The sequence below is a fragment of the Pyxicephalus adspersus genome, chromosome 10 (assembly GCF_032062135.1).
Source record: "Pyxicephalus adspersus chromosome 10, UCB_Pads_2.0, whole genome shotgun sequence".
NCBI lineage: Eukaryota > Metazoa > Chordata > Amphibia > Anura > Pyxicephalidae > Pyxicephalus > Pyxicephalus adspersus.
In genome coordinates, this window is record NC_092867.1 from 43,403,333 (window position 1) to 43,423,455 (window position 20,123).

At 41.3% G+C, this 20,123-nt stretch overlaps 1 protein-coding gene across 1 annotated transcript in view; it reads left to right on the forward strand.

Moving 5' to 3' along the window:
- The first annotated feature begins 8,979 nt into the window (after window positions 1–8,979).
- Window positions 8,980–20,123, forward strand: part of ANXA11 (annexin A11) — a 28,074-nt gene continuing 16,930 nt past the window's right edge. Inside the window, exon 1 of the mRNA XM_072425024.1 lies at window positions 8,980–9,115. The gene's annotated coding sequence lies outside the window, so the exon portion shown is untranslated. The remainder of the gene's footprint in view (window positions 9,116–20,123) is intronic.

Below are 20,123 nucleotides of genomic sequence, written 5' to 3' on the forward strand. Positions count from 1 at the left end.
CAGGACAGGTCAGACACAGAATAAGCTGATGAACACTCAGCAAAGGTGAAATGGCTAGTGAGTGTGTACAAGTGTGTGCGCGCACACTTGTGTGGGGACATGCACACCCTTGAGCACAGACATACTCCTAATGACTGTAATGTTTATAATATACATTCACACTGCTGCTGCTGCAAGTCTGAATAGAGCACCTGTGCTTTCTAAAGGTTAAGACCCAGACATGGACTATGCAGCCAAGGATCCCTCCCAACTCTTCCTTGGCCGGGGCTTGGGTTCATTTCCTGCAAAAATACATACCAGGGTATTTCTAACCCTCAACAAACAATTCTTTGGCATTTGCTTTAGAATTGGCAAATCTTTGAGGAATTGCCTCAACATAATGTGTGGCATAATGTAGCACAACGGTCGCAAACAGATTGTCTGCGAGAAAGTTTTGGTGGTCCGCGGCTCTTGCCAGTGCACCCCCAAGTGGGGGACCATGCTAGGGGACTCACTGGCCAGAGCTGCAGACCACGTCCCCCGTACAAACCCCGTGCTCAGGGAAGTGGGCGGGCTGTATGCCTGGACCCTGGACACAATCCGCCCACTCTCCCATCGCAGGCTCCGATCTGCAATAGGAGAGTGAGCAGGGTTATGTCACGATGATGTCACTATAGGGGAGATTTTAGTGGTCTGTGGAACCGAAAAGATTGGCGACTACTGATCTATCACCATTAAAATATATTGATGACCCCCAGAAGACTTGATCAATGGCCCAAAAAGGTTTATAGTTATTCTTTCAATCAGCACCTCTATGATGGGCAGTAGGACCAGCAGTCTGTGGAAATGGGTGTTCGGGGCAGACAACTGGCACTTCAAACAAGGCTCACAGTATTATTTTGCACCAGCAAACACCTCTGGCCTGAAGAACTTCTTCAAGATACACTGCTGGGTCTCACAGATGTCCCCCTAGGGCATTTTGTGGGCCAAGTCCAACACTGTCCTGCAAATGGGTTGGGGCAAAATAGGTTGATATACTACTCCTCCCTGCACCTTGTATACCCTTGTATATCCAATCTGGGGCACCCATTTATCATTGTTACATTAGCCCAGGCTCTGGCTAGAGTTTTGTTTCTGAGTTAGTGAGGTCTCCAGAGGCAACTCTGTTTCACCAGCCAAAAGAAACATTTCATCTGCATTTTCCCCAATATGATGTCCTCACACAATATTCTCATTTACAGGCTTTTTTCCTTTTCAAATGTCTCAAACCAGTGGAAAATATATTCCCAAAATTACATGGTGCATCAGAACTGCTGATAACCCCACTTTATGGCATACAGTAGCTTTTGGCGTCTCTGTGGGTACTGCAGTTGATCAGGGCACTCCAAGCTGGCATGCACTAAAAAACCAAGCTCCCGAAGTCCAGCAAAGCCTGAACAAACTTGTCCCCCACTTTCACCGCAGTCATATGCAGGACAGTCTCAGCAGTACATACTAGCTCTGCAAACTGGGACATTCGCCGGGAAGCTTTACACTCCATGGCCTCAGAAGGTAGTGGGCACCTGGCTGCGGTATGTCCCCACTCATGGCACTGCCAACACTGTACCAGGTTCTGGGTGTTCTCCAAAATGTTTCGCTCAGTACCTGTGTCTTCTGTGGCGCCGAAAATGGTTCCTCATTGTTGGGGGCAATGACCGTTTCTGTGTTATCATCTGCTGCGGTGCTGGGTCTGCTAGGAAATCCTCTGCAGCTAGGTAGCACCTGATTATTTAAACAAGCTGGTCCAGTCTGTGGATCTGCATTGGTCACCCAGTTACTTAGCGTGTGCAGGAAAGCACACAGTCCATGGTGACTCTCTCCACATTCTGGGGAGCTATGAGGGTTTGAGCCATTTCCTCACCAGATACACCAGGCCATGCATCTGGAAACGGGGTGACCTGCCAGGCTGGGGAGTATATCTATGTACCTGCTGGGCCCAAACAGCAGGAGCTTTCAACTTGTCATGGATTTTGGGGTCCTCCGCAGTCAGGTCAAAATATGCCTTCTGGGCATCACTTGTTAGAAAAGGCACCACCAGATCAGCCCACTGAGCTGGGGGCCAGGCCTCCCTCTCTGCACTCCTCTCAAAGGTTTTAAGGAAGGCCTCCAAATCATCATGCAGTATCATCTTTTGCAGGAAGTTGCTAGCTCAGATTGAGCTTCCTTTGCCCGTGGCAACCAGTGACACCTTTGTGCTCAAAGATGTGGTGTAATTTCTGCACATCCTCAGTCAGGGCTCGGCGGTCACGCTTGCTGTCTCGCATGCACTGTGCATTTGCTCTCTCTTTGCAGTGTTAGCTTGCTGTTGGGCAGCATTAGCAAGGAGCAACTGCTTAATGGCCTCTTCAATGCTGCCTCCAAAGGGATCTTGCCCGCATTCGAGCACAAAATGTGAGCTTGCTATAGGGGGTTGCTCATAGCAACAGGCTTGCAGCAGTTCAATTAATGCAGCATACGGTCAGTTTTTCAGAAAACAAAGTTCAGGCTCCTGCCTGGATGCTTTATTGTATCATACTGTAAAGGAAAAAAAAAAACAAGAACAAAACAATTCTCAGCCCAGCTGGGCCACTAGCTATGTCTTTGGTAGTTCCCTCTCTATCTAATGAAGCAGTAAAAAAAATCCCTTTGCAAAAACAAAGGATGATAGCTTACTCTTAAGTGTTTTCCCTCTTGAGCTCCTTTCCTCTAATGTTTTAGGAAACCACTGAGCTCCCAAAAGTCTGCTTCTGCAACTCTAAATAGAGTACCTTTACACTTTAAGTAAGGGTTAAGACCCAGACATGGAACGGGTGGTCAAGGAACCCTCCCAACTCTTCTTTGGCCGGCTCCAGGACCCAAAGAACCTTCTTTTCCTAAAAGCCAATGATCTGGCAGACTATCACATCGTTCCCTTGAGCCCTTAACACACAAAACACATTAGCCTGAGGGATATATACACCCCATCCAAAACCTTCCTAGTCAAGCCATGGGTCACCCTGTCACAATCCCCACTTACTAAATGCAGAGTTCTAAAAAACTTCCCTAGTACCAATTCAGCTACCCCACAAGAAAAAAAGAGTCTACCTTTTCTAAATTCAGACCTGTAACTCTACGCAGGCCAAGGACCTTAGCACCCAGTGAGAGAAAGTTCTTCAAGACTTCCCCTCTGCTGTCTCAACAAATATGCCTTTAATAGAAGGCCTTTGGTTAATAAAGCTATCTATATTTAAAGTGCAGGTCATTCGGCCTGTGTAGGCAATAATGGGTTATTTAAACCACCGGTTGGCGGTCCGCAAGAAAATTTTGGTGGTTCTTGGCTCTGGCCAGTGCGCCCCCCCGCGGCGCACTGGCCAGAGCTATGGACCATGTCCCCCATACAGATTGTAGGCTCAGGGCGCCCACTCTCCTATCGCAGGCTCAGACCTATAATGGGAGAGTGGGCGGGTTCTGGCATCATGACGTCACTCTGGGGGAAGTTTCTTCCCCTTCGAGTGACACACGGCTCCCCGCGCATGTGCGGTCCAGAGTCCGTGCATTTAGTTGTCCGTAGGTCCGAAAAGGTTGGGAACCACTGATTAAAACATCCATCCAGCCATTCCCTCTTGCTGCTCTATTGCAGTGCTCCTGGAGTGCCTTTGACCCTGTTCCTTGTGTGCTTGTACTAATGCCTATTTGTACTGGCTGTGCTCTTGAACTTCACTTGGTTTGATAGATCTCATGCTGCTAACCTGCGCTTTGTCTCGTCTTTGCCCTTGTGGGCCACTGATCAGCCCCTCAAGTTAAAATTACCCATTAGCTTATCTTCTGCTTGATATGCCTTCTGCTCTACAGCTGTGGGGTGCTCCTGACAGCATAACATCCTCACCTTGAGAAACTCTGTTGAAGACCTGATAGGTGCTTAGATCCTGTGTAATCCTAGTATATGCAGCACCATTTACCAGTGTAGCTGTCTAGTTGGCTCTTCCCATGCTGGGGCTAGATTAACTTGCTGACAAAACCGGATTTAGCTCAAATCTATTATTTTTTAGAAGATATGGTTCTATTGATGAGTTTCTGACCTCACAGAATATAAAATATTGCTTCTCCCATTCGAAACTTTATTCCCCTCTTCCACCTTCCCACTCTGCCTGGGTTTTACAAACTAAAACACAAAAACACCCTCATTTTCTATATGTTGTCATTGCTATTTGTGCCTGAGGTTTGCCAAGTAAGATTTATTCCTTCTGACTACTGCCAGCAAGAAAACAGCAAAAATAAAAGGAAAAATAATATATAGGAAAATGGGAATTTTTAGGTGTAGTATGTTTGCATGTTCTGACAACCCAAAACCACATATGCTAATAAAATCTAAATATTTTATTTAGATCAGTTTTTACACCTAAGTTGTATAAAGATGTATGAGCCTATGTGAATTTCCAATACAAGGAGGAACCCTGGTAAATACTAACCTCTCCTCGATTTCTTTGGGAGAAGGGTAGTTACAACAACAACTTTGTTGGACACAAACACACTTGTGTACATATTATTCAAAAACATAAATTTTATTCTCAAACATATACACCAACTAAAACATGTCCAAAATGTGATTGCAAAAGCTCAAAAATATATGATTCTTATTACATTTAGTTGTAATATGAAAATACGCATTTCACAATTTTTCAACAATGTGATCCAGTCCAAACAATTTCAATTAAAGCGGAAGTAAACTGAGAAAAAAAACTCACTCTTTATCTTCAAAGATCTGTTGATCCCTCCAGGGGTTTCCATGTTGACCTGGTATCCTCCTTCATCCCAGTGCGGAGGAAGCGCCAATCACCACCATCTTTTTTGCCCTTCTTCCTGTGACACCCGATCTCGCACTGTGCAGGAGTGACATCAACATTTTTTATTTATCCCATTAAAAGAAAAGCTCGATCTTGGGCATGTACAGAAGAAGCAGCCTGAAGTCTCCTGGGATCCATGATGTATGCACCCCCATTCTGTCTTGATCACTGAAAGGGGAAGGGCTTTCAGCATTTTAAACCCCCTCCCCCCAAAAAAGAAGATAATTTCAACCTTATATAAAATGGTTGTCCACCCCTTTATGTAAGGTAAAAATTTTAGTTTAGGTCCGCTTTAAAATCAAAGGATGCTATTTGGGAAATGCCGCCCTCAAAAAAACCACATAGATCTGCAATACCACATCAAATCCTTCAGCTAAAAAAACCTAATTGCGAGGCACATGACAACACTACCAATACCCCTGATATTATACATTAGGCCCAAAGTAAGGGCCACCAACTGATGCTTCTCTCAACAGAAAAAACATTTGACAGGGTAGATTGAAGTTTAATTGAACAAACCCTTCATCACATAGGCCTTGGGGATAAAACGGCGCCAAGCATACTTGTATTATATTCGATTCCATCAGCGAGAATAAGGTAAACGTAGTCCTATCGAATCCCCTTGGATTTTCAAATGGCACCAGACAGGGCTGTCCCCTCTCACCTTTGATATTTATCCTCACCCTTGAGCCCCTCCTGTGGAAGATGAGGAAAAATCCCAATTTACAGGGCATAACAATCAGGGGTGGTTCATGTAAGGCAGCGGCGTTTGCAGACGACCAGCTATTTTAAATCAGGTGCCCAGTGATTCCCAATCTTATGGAGGAGCTAGGACAATAGGGTGCTCAAATCAAAATTTAAGATAAACTATCAGAAATCAGAAGCCTTAAATATCCCCTAAATCATTCCCTTTCTGTTGGTCTGCGAAGGTGATCACGTATCTAGGGGTCTGTATAAGTAGAGATCTCACCAAGCTATATACCCTGAATTTTCTTCCCTTTTGGGAGATTTTAAATGTGAACTCTCACAATGGAATGCGAAACTGCTCTCTTGTTTTGGTAGATGTAACACAGTAAGGTTGGAGCTTTTGCCAAAACTGCTATATGTGATGCTGGTCCTACCAATCAAAGTCCTGTTTTTTTTTTGTCCAAAACTTGAAAGCAATGTTTACCCAGTTTATATGGGCTCATAAAAAAGCCAGGTTAGGTTTCCACATTTTGTGCCTGGCAAGAAATAGGGAGGAGTAGGAGTGCCAGACCCCTCTGTGTATTATGCTGCAATACACTTGGGAAGAGTGGTGGAGTGGTTTAGGCATGTCGAATGAAACCAATGGATTAAGATAGAACAGGAGGCTGCTGGGATCCCTCTGACCTTGCTCCCCTGGAGCAGAACACCTGTTCCCGCCTCGGTCCGTAGATACCCAACGATTGAGGCTACTCCAAATCTTTTTTTCACAAGATTTCACAATCACCCAAGGTTTCTCTACCTCTATCACCACTTTCCCCTGTTAAAAGTAGTGTTATCTTCCAACCAGGCCTTGATGACCCAGAATTCAAAATAGTAGCAGACCTGGGAGCCCGACATGTTAGTTTATTTATGCAAAAACCACATTGGCCATCACTTGTGGAAATAAACTTAGATCCTGTATACGATGAACTGGGATTCTGGAGAATACACCAGTCCCATCACTTCATACACTCTCACAAATATCTGAGGTAATTTACGGGATTTACGGCACTCTGCATCAAACAGGATCCAGTTAGACAACTGACTGTTTATTTATACTCAATTCTGATTGCCCCAGAGCCAGAAATCACACAGAATTGAATACTACCTTATTACCAACCCAAAGATATCAGTTGGTTTCAATAGCACAATAATCATCTATCAACTCAGCATACCAGGTAACTGGGTACCCACCCACCTACATTCTATGTTTTCAGAGTCATTGGATGTATGCGGGAGATGCGGTAAACATAGAGGTACCTTTCTTCATGTTTTTTGGGAGTGATCAAGGATTTGTCCATTCTGGGAGAAAGTGCATGGGCTCCTTCCAAGGTTTACAGACTATCATATCTCCTTTATGGCTGGATTTTTTCCTTTTACACCACAACACTATGCCGAGAAAATTCTAGCGTAAATCTCTTTTAATAAGACTAATAGATGCAGCGAGAGCTTGTATACCGGCACTGTGGTGGCAAACTAGGCCCCCCCAGCGTATCTATGAGCTATACGTGATGAAAGACCTGACTGCCACCATAAGGGACACTGAGGAAGCTACCAACCAGAGATGGTTCTACTGGACCAGGTTCCATGAATACTCAGACTATTTGACAGCTCTCCAATTTCTATATTCTGTTCTGATTATAATTTTGTATGCTCGCTTTGCTTACCTGTGTATATTGTATGTTTCCTTGAACCTACCCAATAAAATCCTAACAAAAAAAAAAAGACACAAGTACAACTAAACAGATACTTTAGGGCTTTTCTATCAGTGAAGTTCCATTAATTTTTCATTTAAACATCTCACTCCTGTTCCTTAAGCCTATTTTACTATCATTTTCTGTAAGCACAGTTTCTAACAATTATTTGCTTCCTAACAAAAAAAAATCACAAGAATCACAAGTAGAGGATCATCCAGGTCCTCTTACCTCTTCATTTTTTTGTAGTACCCTCCTTCTCCCTTCCACCACAGTCTTCTCTGACGCTAATGGTATTTTCATCTGCCTCGTTCTGTATGATTGTCCTTATATTCCCTACTCCACATTCCCTTGTTCTGTATGATGCTCCCTACATTCCCCTGTTCTGTATGATGCTCCCTACATTCCCCTGTTCTATATGATGCTCCCTACATTCCCCTGTTCTGTATGATGTTCCCTAAATTCCCTATTCCACATTCCTTTGTCCTGTATGATGCTCCCTATCATTATTATTATAAATAATAAACAGGATTTTTATAGCACCAACATATTACGCAGCCCTGTACATTAAACAGGGGTTTGCAAATGACAGACGAATACAGAGAGTGACACAGGAGGAGGAGAGGATCGTGCCCAGAAGAGCTTACAATCTAGGAGGAGGGGGAAGTATCACACAATAGGAGGGTAGTTATATAGTGGTGGGAAGTAGTGAGAGTTTCAAAGGACAGAAGAAGATGGGTAGGCAGGTTTGAAAAAATGGGTTTTGAGTGCTCTTTTAAATGAGCAGAAAGTAGGAACAAGCCGAATAGGATGAGAAAGACCATTCCAGAGAGTTGGGGCAGCTGCAGAAAAGTCTTGGAGTCGTGCATGTGATGAGGTTATGAGTGAAATGAGTAGTAGGTCATTGGAGGAGTACAGAGAGCAGCTAGGGGAGTTTTTTTTTTTTACCAGGGAAGATAGGTAAGTGGGACAAAAACTGTTGAGGGATTTGTTCCCTACATTCCCTATTCCACATTCCCTTGTTCTGTATAATGTTCCCTACATTCCCCTGTTCTGTATGATGTTCCCTAAATTCTCTATTCCATATTTCCTCGTTTTGTATGATGTTCCCTCTTTCACATTTCCTTGTTCTGTATGATGTTCCCTATATTCCTTATTCCACATTGCTTCATTCTGTATGATGTTCCCTATTCCATATTTCCTTGTTCTGCATGATCTTCCTTATATTCCCTATTTGACATTCCCTTATTCTGTATGATGTTCCCTATATTCCCTATTCCACATACCCTGATTCTGGATTTAAAGGATGCTTCTGGATGTGATCTGCCACTGAATGACATTCTGCATCCCAACCCTTATCTACATATGTTGTGAGTTACAATAAAGGCCTTATAATTGACATGCCTAAGCCTCTGATGTGTCACATTATACGGAAGAACCCAGCTAAAATGTATCTGCTCCTATGGGAGTGAACACTGTAGGTCCCCTGCACTCTTTACCCACTCCCTATCCCACATTACCTTATTATATACATTGTGCTGGGAAGCACCACATTCCACAATACAATGCTGCCCCAGCTGACGTTTCCAGTGATGAAAGCAGCCGTGTCATACTTTCCATAGCACCCAGAACTGTCACCTTTCACATGATAGTGTGTCATGTATGTCAGCTGGAGGGCGGGGCGTGTGCTGGGACAGGCGGGACGTGTGTGGGGATGGGCGTGGAGTGTGCAGGGATGGGCGGGGTGTATGATCTTTAGGGCTTAGCGCCAGGTTGGAAGGAGCAGTAACGAGGCCCCGCCCTCTTCTTCACGGATCGTTCTTATTTCCCGGTGATCCCCGGACTGCGGACACGGAGCACGGGCTGCATTGTCAGGTATGGCTGCATTATTTATTGTCACCTCTGAGCTGAGGGCTTCTCTGTATGCTGACACCTAAAACTGCATTCTGCTTCCTTCTTCTGCTGAGTCCTTCTTCCTGGTACAAGAGTTTACCAGAAATACTCAGGGAGGAGACCATGGCCGAGCCTTCATACTGCTCCTGTGCACCCATATAAACTGGATTTATGGGGATCCCAGGCACTGGGGAATATGGGAGGGGCATATTTGCTCCTATTTAGGGTGACATCTGCTTGGTGGTAATACTGTAGTATAAATACTGTGCTGTACAGTGTTTCTATAGACTATAAAATAGATTTAATAAACAAAGGAAAAAGAACTCATAAACCTAATACTTATACCAACCAATCAGGTGTTTGCTTTGATTCTTGATTCTAAACTGGTTAGAATCGAAGCTAAAATCCTATTGGCTGTTTCTAAATGAGATCCGTGTATGTATGTTACCCAAGAGGGGAAGGATAAAGTTAGGTAGGGTCATGGTGTACTGAATATAGATTGTAGGCACATACATCAGAATGACTGGCTGACAGTTTCACTTTCTTCTTTCCAGCTGTGCCTGTAATTTGATAGATTGGTGTCACATGATATTATATTAAGTGATTGTCATATTTGTAGGAGTCCTGCCTGAAGAGTAAGGGGTTAATATTTAACCTTTCCTGCACTGACTGCCATATTGTGCAGAAGCTTTGCTGGCTGAAAAATCTACTTTTGGGGTGCTGATGGCCAGTCCCCTCTCCCTAAGACTTCTATGTCACTATAGGATACAGTAAAGACATAAGGCACAGGGAAACCAGCCACAGAACCTAGGGAAAGTTTACTGGATGCTTGAAATTTTTTAGTTAGGAGAACCTGACTGCAGGTATTGGTGTTGTGAGCACCCAGAGTGTGTTAAGGATAACACTTGTTAGGGTCTTTTATAAGCAAAATTACTTAGTAGGGTAGGTTTCTTTTTTTTTTGTATGTCTGGGGAGGTTTACCTTCTCTATTTGCCATAATGATTGTGGTCATCAGGACTAATGGTGATGAAAAAATCCCAAAAGTATTGAGTTGGCCCTGGAAAAGGGATAGAGGGTAAACCTTTCAGTAATCCATGTTGCAGTGTTGGGTACCATTGGAAGCCACCAAAGTGCTTACTTCAATGAGCAAGCATTGTAAAAAAGCTGCAAGCTGTTTTCCAACATGAAAGGCTTTATTAAACTGGAAAGTACATGGCCCTTTTGAGATTTCATGCTAGTGATCTCCATGATGCCCCCATGGACCTTTTCACAGTGATCAGTAATCAAGCAGTGAAGGTGGGGTATGTTCTTCCAATTTTAATACCTGTTTTTAAGCTGCAGCTGTGTTTTTGCATGGTATGCTTATGGTAGGTGAAATAGGCTCCTTGCCAGCTTCCAATAACACCCAACAGTGGCAGCCAAGCACAGATCAGCCTGGATCAGTGTTCACAAATAGACCATGCACCCACTGCCTCCTACAGTTTTTTTTATATAGTCCATCATTCATCCCTTTCCATATTTATACACCTAATTACTTGTATATCTATACACTTCTTCCTTCCTTTGGTTAGGATTTTGTGTTATCACAACAGCTGCAGGCTAAAACCCTACAGCGTTATTACGGTGATTACTAATGTTCTGCTTTTATTACTTGTCTGTTTATTATCCGTAGACTTTCTTCTAGTGCTGGGTGCAGCAGAGCCATAAAAAGTGCAATTGTGACATCACAGGCGGACTTTCCTGAGTTATGGGAAATCTGACCTAGGGCCAAACTCATTTTCTTCATTTTTTTTTCTGCACTTTTCCATATATAGTACAGTGGGCTTGTTCCTAACATAGGCAGAATGATCCTGCTGAATGACGGCTACTTTCCTGTGGCTGGCTGGGAGGAGACGTACAGTCAGGCTAGGACAGGTACAAAGCCGCCTTCATGCAGCAAAGTGTTCCCCCTGCCAGGAGGGCCATTACAGACTGCCGTCTTAACCACACTATTTTCCAAAAACAGATTATTAGTATCCAACGCTGACATATTACATATCTGTCTCACAGTCTAATGTTCCTACCATAGTTATATGTAATTAACACAGAATAAGGTTTTTTAAAGAAAACCCTAGAAGAAACCCACACAAACATAGAGAGAACTCAGAAACTGCCATGCATTTCTTACACCAATCAACGACTCCTCACTTCTGAGATAGAGAAACTGTATTGATCTGAGTGGTTCAGTCTCTGTGTTTGCTGTACAATGAATGGAAAGCTAACTGATGCATTATCATTGCAGCTCTTGTTATCCATATTAGCCAGCGCCCTTCCTTTTTGGAGAACAGTTGAATCGTTAGCAGATGGGGGATGTTTCATGCTCACCTGCCAGGCATTCTCCTACACCTGGTGCTCCTGTTTACACCGCCTTCCCATGCCTCGCTCAGAGATAATTAGCACCTTACTGAATTAATTTTTGAACTACTATACTCGGGGAATATATTAGTTGTCACTATAATATGCAGGCTAGACTGTAATCATTGTGATACCTAAAATACAAAATAATTGTTCTATCCTGGAAAGACTTAGGATTTTTTTAGTGCAGAAACAATAAATACATCCTTTAATTTGTGTATGTATTTTGATGACTAGAGAAGTGGACAAAATAACGTAGAATATTAAGCCCTTCTACGGTATGTAGGAGTTTGAAAAGATATATCATTTTTTTGTCCACAAACTTTATTTGGTGTGCAGATTTGTGATGTGAGTGGGCCTGGTACTGAGCAGAGCTGGATAACACTCTGGCTGCATGGCAACTCCACTGCTGCATACTAACAAGAGCCAGGCGATAACTCATTTCCTGGAGTATCGAGAGGTGAGGGTAAATAGTTATTTGTGATTCTTGACCAACTTATTGCAGCACAACAGATACTTATACTGTAAGTGGGTAGAACAACTGCAGTAACTTGCAATACCTTTTCAAAAATCATCTATTTCCTGATAAAGCTGCAGCAGGATGAAATTTTATTGGCCAATATTGATTACCGAATCTTGCACTTTTTATTGAATAAGCCAGAATTCCGGATTAAAAAATGTCTACTATATACAGTATAGAGGTGGAACAATGGCACATGGGGTTCTAACATCCCATAGTGTGACATTGTAATACATTTCCAAGGCAAATTCATTTGGAAGTACGTTTGGACTAAAAGGGAACTCACCAGGTGAGGAATATGGAAGCTACCAGTGATTTTAAAGGTGTTTGCTGTAGGGCTTTTGTTTATGTGGTTGCTCCCCTTTGATGTCAAGCAGTCACCCTACAACAGCAGATGCCCTGGCACTTCATATATGCATTTACCTTGGAGCTGGTAATAAAGTTAGCTTGCTAACCAAGTACTAAAGATTGTCACCAATAGTCTGGACTTCAGCAAGTGGGCAGTGGAAGCTTCCATATTCCTATCTTGGCAGGTTCCCTTGAAGATCGGACCATGTGTTATCAGACTGTCTTTTTTTTCGATATGGGCAGTTCTGACCATATAGTACCCGTCCCATATGGAACAAGACACTGTATTTTATAAGGTGATTGACAGGTGATTGATTGAGTCAGAACATCCTGCCAAGGTTCCTGAAAATGTTGGGGGAATGTTGCAATGTTAAGACTGTCACAGAGTTAGGCTTTAAAACAGAACTCCGAGCAAAAATAAAATAAAAGCCCATTAAACCATAAGACGGCTATTTTTCTAAAATACTAACTTTCAGTGCAAAGCTGTCCCCTGTTCTTTTCTGCCTCAAGCTGTCTTCTGGCTTCAAGACTGAATGACATCCAGCATCAATCAACAGGTCATGGTGAGCCCAGCCTATGACTACACAATGAAGCAGACCATTGATAAATTCATCTCTGCCTGCCTGGAATTCATTTTTAAAGTAAAATAGTGCTTTTCAAAGATTTGATATTATTCCCCTTGCCCCTGACTGTGTAGTATGGTGTTATACACCTTAGTATTCACATCTTTCTGTGATGTTCAGTTTCAGGTATGTTTATCACAATAGGAGTGAATGTCAGGATTAGTTATTACTGAAATCCTAACACTCGGAACTGAAAGTAAACCTCCTCAATACAATTTCATGATTTTGTGATTTGTCCCAGCTAAGCACTGAATTCCTGTCTGTTTTGTACAACCAGTAGCTGGATAGCAGAAGCAACAGACCAAAGGTTACATTCTGATCACTGCCATCAGGAAATAGAGGAGGGAAGTATTTTGTGTTCCAGGGCCATATTAACTAAAACAACTAAATAGCAGATCATGTAATTTCTAATGTTCATAGGTGGACCTGCACAAATCACTCTTTTATCTATGCTGGTTTGTATCTAGGTTGTCTAAAGCTAGACTTAAGCTCCTTGGTGGCCTCTGCTGAGGCTTACTATATGTCATAGGTGACCACAACTGGCCCTAGAGCTACCTGTCCAATTTATGTGCAGCATGGAGCTTCCGTGAAACAGATTCGCAGATAGGTGGAAACACGAACAAGACTTAAAGAAAATGCAAGCTGATTTTCTCTGATGTAAAAAAGAAAAAAAAATGGCATACATTTTCTGCAGGCTCCAGTAACTGTCCAAAAGGCACAGATTTATTTGCTGCATGTTGTAAATACCAGTAATTCCAGCTTCTCCTGTTTGCCAGAGGCAGGTAAAATCTAATCTGAAGTGCCAGATTACATCATGATAAAGGATGTCTCTTGAAGTGTGCTCACACTCATTTACATCAGTGTTACAAAACATTGCAGAGGTGCTGAGTGCAAAACCCGAACACTGTACCAGTTATATGTGAACTGACTTCCGCATAAAAATGACAACTGCAGCCATCTCTGATCTTTTGTAGAATCTCTCTATGGTCTCTAGTAGCATTCAAATCCCTCCTATTGATCATATTTACTTTATCTCTATCACAAGAAGTGTCTGCAGAGCCTGACATAACATTACAAAAACACATTCTCCCAATATAGTCCCTTTATAGTTGTTGTCTCAAAGATACAACATCTTTGAGACAACTGTCCAAAAAAAAACACCACCAAATCCAACCATGTCACACGGAATAATAAACATTTTTTACTACAGGTTTAAAAATGTGAGGACATTCTCTAGAAAGAAAGAGAAGATTTGGGGCTACTTTTGCCCTATTAGTCATAAGACATAGAAATGAACTTCTTCATGAGTTTGATGGTCTAGATGCAGATCCACTTGGTTAACTGGCACCATTATTCTTTGACTAAATTAAAGATAAAATTTCTTCACATTGTGAGCACATCTTCCAAGAGGAATTGTCATATGCCCTGCAATATCCAACACTTCCAGGCGTGTCATTTTTGTATATCCCAATCTTCACTGCGGTGGTTTACCTGAAATTTGTGCTTCTTCAGTGTTCTCCCCACCCAACACTTTTCAGCAACCACCCAGCAGTTTTTGGGTAGTTACTGTAAAATGTTGAGGCAAAGACAATGGAGTAATGACACATATTTAGGGGGGTTAGCATTAGAAACTTAAAACAATGTATAGTGGTAGTAAGCTGACAGAGTTATGGGGTTACTGGATTCCTATGGCAACAACTGGAAACATTAAACTTGTCATGCATTGCCCTGGCCACTTTTTGACCACCTGCCCACAGCATTGATGTTGACAGCAGATGTTTTGTCCTGGTGACAAATTTTTTTTTCTTTCATTGTGAAAATTTATAGGTTGTTTCTAACTTGAGCTGGACGCAGATGCCAAATTACTGTTGCTATGAATATTAATCGTCTCATTTGTATATAAAATAAGCTGCAGCAATTATGTAAAAAATGTGAGCATAAGATAAAAAAAGATTTGAAAGTAAACTTATTAGAAATGATGCAAGTGATGCCTTTAGTGAAAATTTACTATTACTGCTCTTTAAAGTAGCTTTTTGTTTTCCTATTTATAATGCAATACTTCTTTTCATTTCTTTCACCTGCATCATTTTTTGCTTACAGGTTTTCCAGGAACAGCTGGAAAGGCAGGTTTCATAGTTTCATATTGGTGACAAAAGTGGACCATGCGCACAAAACGAATGTTGTAATTGTTACTTGTAATTCCCATTGGAAGACAAAGTGACAACTTGGAAGCATATTTGGGCAAAACAGGGACAGAATGTTGTAACCATTATGCCTGAATCACCAAGTATTTACTGAAATTTTTTAGATTCAAAAATTACTTTTGAAAATACTATAGCAGGTACAAGTTTAGTTATTGGGTTACATACACTTGTTTAGAGTATTCATGTATGGGGGAAACTGACTGGTAGGGGCACAGACATGTCAAATCTACTTTTAGATACGTAACAAATAGTCAATGATGAATCAAAGTGAATGTTGTAGTGTAATTAAGTCTCTTTTACTAAGGCTAAGTACACACGTGCAATATTTGTCGTTGGAAAGGATCTTTCAAGATCCTTCCCAACGACTAATGACTGCACAAAGCATATAGGAGAGCTGTACATACAGCACCGTTCTGCTCTATAGAGAGAGGAGGGGGAGAACGACGGAGCGGCACCCTGCTGCGCTCTCTCTCCCTTCACTTCCATTATGATCGCCCATCGTCTGTGGATCCGCCAGGACGATCGTTCGGACAATGGACAACGAGCGCTGTACACAGATTCTCGTCCAATATCGGCCCTAAGCCCATTATCGGATGAGAACAATTGCACGTGTGTACCTAGCCTAACAAAATATTGTTCTGTCCTACAAGAGAGAGATGGGAGAGAGTGCCAAGTACAAGCAAAGGCTCAGTTCATGTGACTTGGCTTTATCAGAGAATTTCCAATATTCTTGTCCACATACCAGAAAAACTGCCAGGCATTGTAAAATATTTCCTCTGCTTCTGTCAAGTCTGATCTGCCAGAATCTCAAATATTTTAGGTAGTGGAGGGTTCTCAAATCTCTGAAATGTAACAGTATTTGTCAATAAACAGAAGTCTATGTTATGGTAATAATATAAAGATATCATCTCAAATGGTGCAGAAAAGGAGTGCTTTGTTTTCTGTTGTCTGTGTAATGTTTTTAGTGCAGCAAACAGTAAATACAGCAAGACAACAAAATCACTCCAAGTGGTTTACATCCTATAGCAGCCATTCCCAATCAGGGTTCCTCCAGAGGTTCCTTGAGCTGTGGCTGACTGTCCACCCTTCTGATGCCTGCATAGTTTGGGGTCTAATGAAACAATTATGACCATGGCCAAGGTAAATCTGCTCTGCTGTTTTATAATGTACAGAACTTTTTCCCCGAGGAAATATGGATTTTAGCTGTACTGCAATAACTAGCTATTAAATAAATTCCCTTTGCACTGTTGCAGGTAAACACATACATGCAGTTTATGTGTGTTGCAGTGTATTAGGTTTTATTGTGAATGTCAGTACACTGTAAAACTGCCCCATAGAACACCACAGTGCACAGATGTGAATATCTAGTTTTGGTAATGGAACAACTACAATAAAATTCCATAAGACCCCTTTTGAGGCGAATAAACCAACTAAAACCCGTTCATAGACTTTTAAAGCACTTTGAGTTAATAGGATTGCATTGTTCTTTCTCTTCGAAAATACAATTTTCACCATATTTTGTATGCTCTGAGCATTTTTAGACACTTTTTGTAAATGTGTGTGCATCACATTGGTGGGTTGAACGTCACAAGTTTTATTGCAAAATGTGCATTGCATTGACAGCTGCTTGTAGCCCAACTTGAGAGTTCACAGGAAAGGGTCACACTATTACAGCTGAGTTGAGTAAGCATTGTTACAAAAGAAGGTGCCTTGTGGATACATCTTGTAAGTGTATTTTAACGGAAAGCATGTCATAAAAGAAATTGTTATATATTGTACTAGAAGAGAGCAATACAAAGTGTAAAATTCAGAGAAATCGTAGGCAGTATCGGTAAGCATATACCATCAGACTTTACCCATAGACATAAGACAATAATAGCCGAGCTTCTCTGACGTCTCAAGCGAAGGACTTTTCATCACATGGTCTTTCATTGACAACTGACGCATTTTATGTCTGCAAAATATTTTCTGATGACATTCTTCTGAGCTTGTCGCTTGTTACAGTCTAATTATATAGTCTGACTGACAGCTGTATTGTGCATTGGCCAACCTAAACATTTTTTAGTATATGTTCAATCAGGTAGTACTGTGCAAAAGGAAATACTTACATAGATTCTACTCAAACATCACCTGTGATTTCTTTAGTCCACAATGTTTTATCTGTGGGCAGGTATGTTGTAATTGGACAACACTTTTGTAAAACTGAAGTCTGATACAGTGCATTTCACTGGTTTAATGACATTCCTCAGCAGATTAACTTTCAGATAATTAATCCCCCCCCCCCCGTCCACCTTCATATGTAAGGGTAGGCAACACTAGGGCTGTACATAGTAAGTTTGGCTTTATTAGTTTGATATGCTGTTGTGTCTTCACCTCTTCTGTGTCTTTTGCTTATGTTACCTTGTGATGGTGAGTCATTTATAAATGTTACATAGACTATCACAAAGGCCCCACCTGTTTATGACACAAAACAAATATGCCTCTTTACTGTCCTTCTGACTCAGATCATAGATATGCACCATAAATTGGGACATCCCGGAGGTTAGTTATAAACAATTGGGAAATGGGGGGAGAATTTGCCCAAGAGTTCTTCTTTTATATGCATAAACATTGTAAATCTATAGCATTAGTACAAAAGACTGACACAAACATAAAAATGTTGTATTGTTGTAAGGGTCTACGAGTTAGAAATATCTGGGTTTATATGTATTGTGCTGGAACACCTGATCACCCAGAGAGCTGTGGATTTTGTGAATGAAACCTAAGGCGTAGTGTACATGGGCCACATTTACCTCATGATTTGATGAAATAAAATCATCTAACTTATTATCATCATCATTATTATTACTACACAGTATTTATATAGCACCGACGTATTAAGTAACGCTTTACAAAGTCAATAATTATGTCACTTGCTGTCCCTCAAAGGGGCCCACAATCTAATGTACAGTGAATTCTACGGATGGATGTGGATAGATTGCCCATGTTGGTAATTGGAAGCTCCTATATATACTGTAGTTTACCCAAACCCCACACCTCCATCTGAAGGATAGAATATCTTACCCATGTGGGCTGTGTTTTCAGATTTCCAATCAACCTATTACCCAATAGAAAATTGGTAAGCCAAGCCCTAAGCTATTCATGCGATACATGGCACCCAGAGGGGAAAGTACAAAGAACAAGTTTATCAATTTATAATGCATTTGTTTTATTCTTCTAAACAATCCTGTGTGAATATAGGGTGAAGCACAATCTGATCTCAAAACCTTGTAGGCTTTGCGTACTTAAACTTATTTCAATGCAATTCAATGTATATGCGTGGTAAACACATTACTAACCATTCTCAATAGCCTAGCTCCCAAGGCTTTGTATGCATCTAAAATTGTCACTGGAAATGATCTTTTATGATTGTCTCTAGTGACAGATGAATGAACGAGCCGCTATACATACAGTGCTGTTCTGTTCAATGGGGAGGAGGGAAGACAAGAAAGCTGCACTCCATCGTGCTCTCCTCCATAGGAGTAAACAGTGGTCATTTATTGGACAGAATAATTAATGATGTCAGGACAGTTGAAGGCATGTCAGATAATGATTTGACGTGTGTATGCAGCCCAACACCACAGTTTAGGTAGTTATGAGATGGACCAGAAGCAGTAGAACCCCTAATAGTTAAATGAAGAGATAGAAAATCTTTATCAGTTCCTCTTTCCTGTGTGGGCAGATTGCCTGATAAAAAAAACCACACACTAACGCCCTACTCTTGCAACGGGGCTATAAGAACCTCCCCACAACAGGGGTCAAAATGGTCATTTGTAGCTAGGGAATCAGTAAAAAGCATTTTTGCATAACCTATTTATCTCTATAAGCAGAACGAGATATGCAGGGGCACTGCATGTTATTGAATGCAAGTTATTTGAAGTGATTTGCCTTATTAAAAAGCATTCCTACAGTTTTGTGTACTAAAGAGGATGTTTGTGACTGTACTTTGGAAACAAGTCTGTAATAGGGCCATTACTGTATGCATATTATAAAAAGTTGCAAGATACACTGATATTTGTTTTGAAGTAAGAACAACAAGCACAGCTAGCAAGAATGTCATGCTAGACATTACAGTATGCTACCTTCCTTATATATGTTCAATTATAGAAAAAAAAATATACACATAAGGATTTTCTCAATCAATTATGAGGGAATAACCAGTCAAACATTGATTGGGGAAAGGCTACTTTTTTTATATTTCAGCATTTGTGTAACTGGCAGCTTTTACCACTTTAATTGGTACAGAACCAGCAGTGGTAAAATTTCAGTCCATATGATTTTTACTGGGTTATGCAATGCAAGGCAGTAAAGCGATTGTTATAGCGATATTCCTCAATCAATTTTCAACTATGAAAATATTGACCTTTTGCTGGATAGAGTATACAGTAGTGTATGTATTATTTTGTGGGATTGTTGGCAGGAAGTCTGCTGTTTGTCACTATCGCAGTTTGATAAAAAGCTTTGAACTTTGACATATATGCATAAATGTTATCAGTAGTATATGTTAGAAAGTATATAGGTTTAGCGGGCAGAAAACTGTAAGATCATTTAAAGTTTTGAGATTCTGGATTCAATGAGCTTTTGTGTGGGTTAGATTCAAATAGTGCCCATTTTGCAAGCCAGTCCTCCTTTCTCTCCTTATTGTCCTTTATAGCCTGACGTATAGACCTCCATCAATAGATCTACCATTTAAGTGTATGTCAAGCAATTTCTGTTGTGAAGTAAGGGGAATTCTCCCATCTAGCTAAGGGTTATCAGCAGAAGAGAAATTGAGCTCTGAAAAGCAAAACCTAAAACCTATTTTTGCAGGACATATTTATTAACCTTCGTGTATATTGTACAAAACTATGCAGCAATAATTG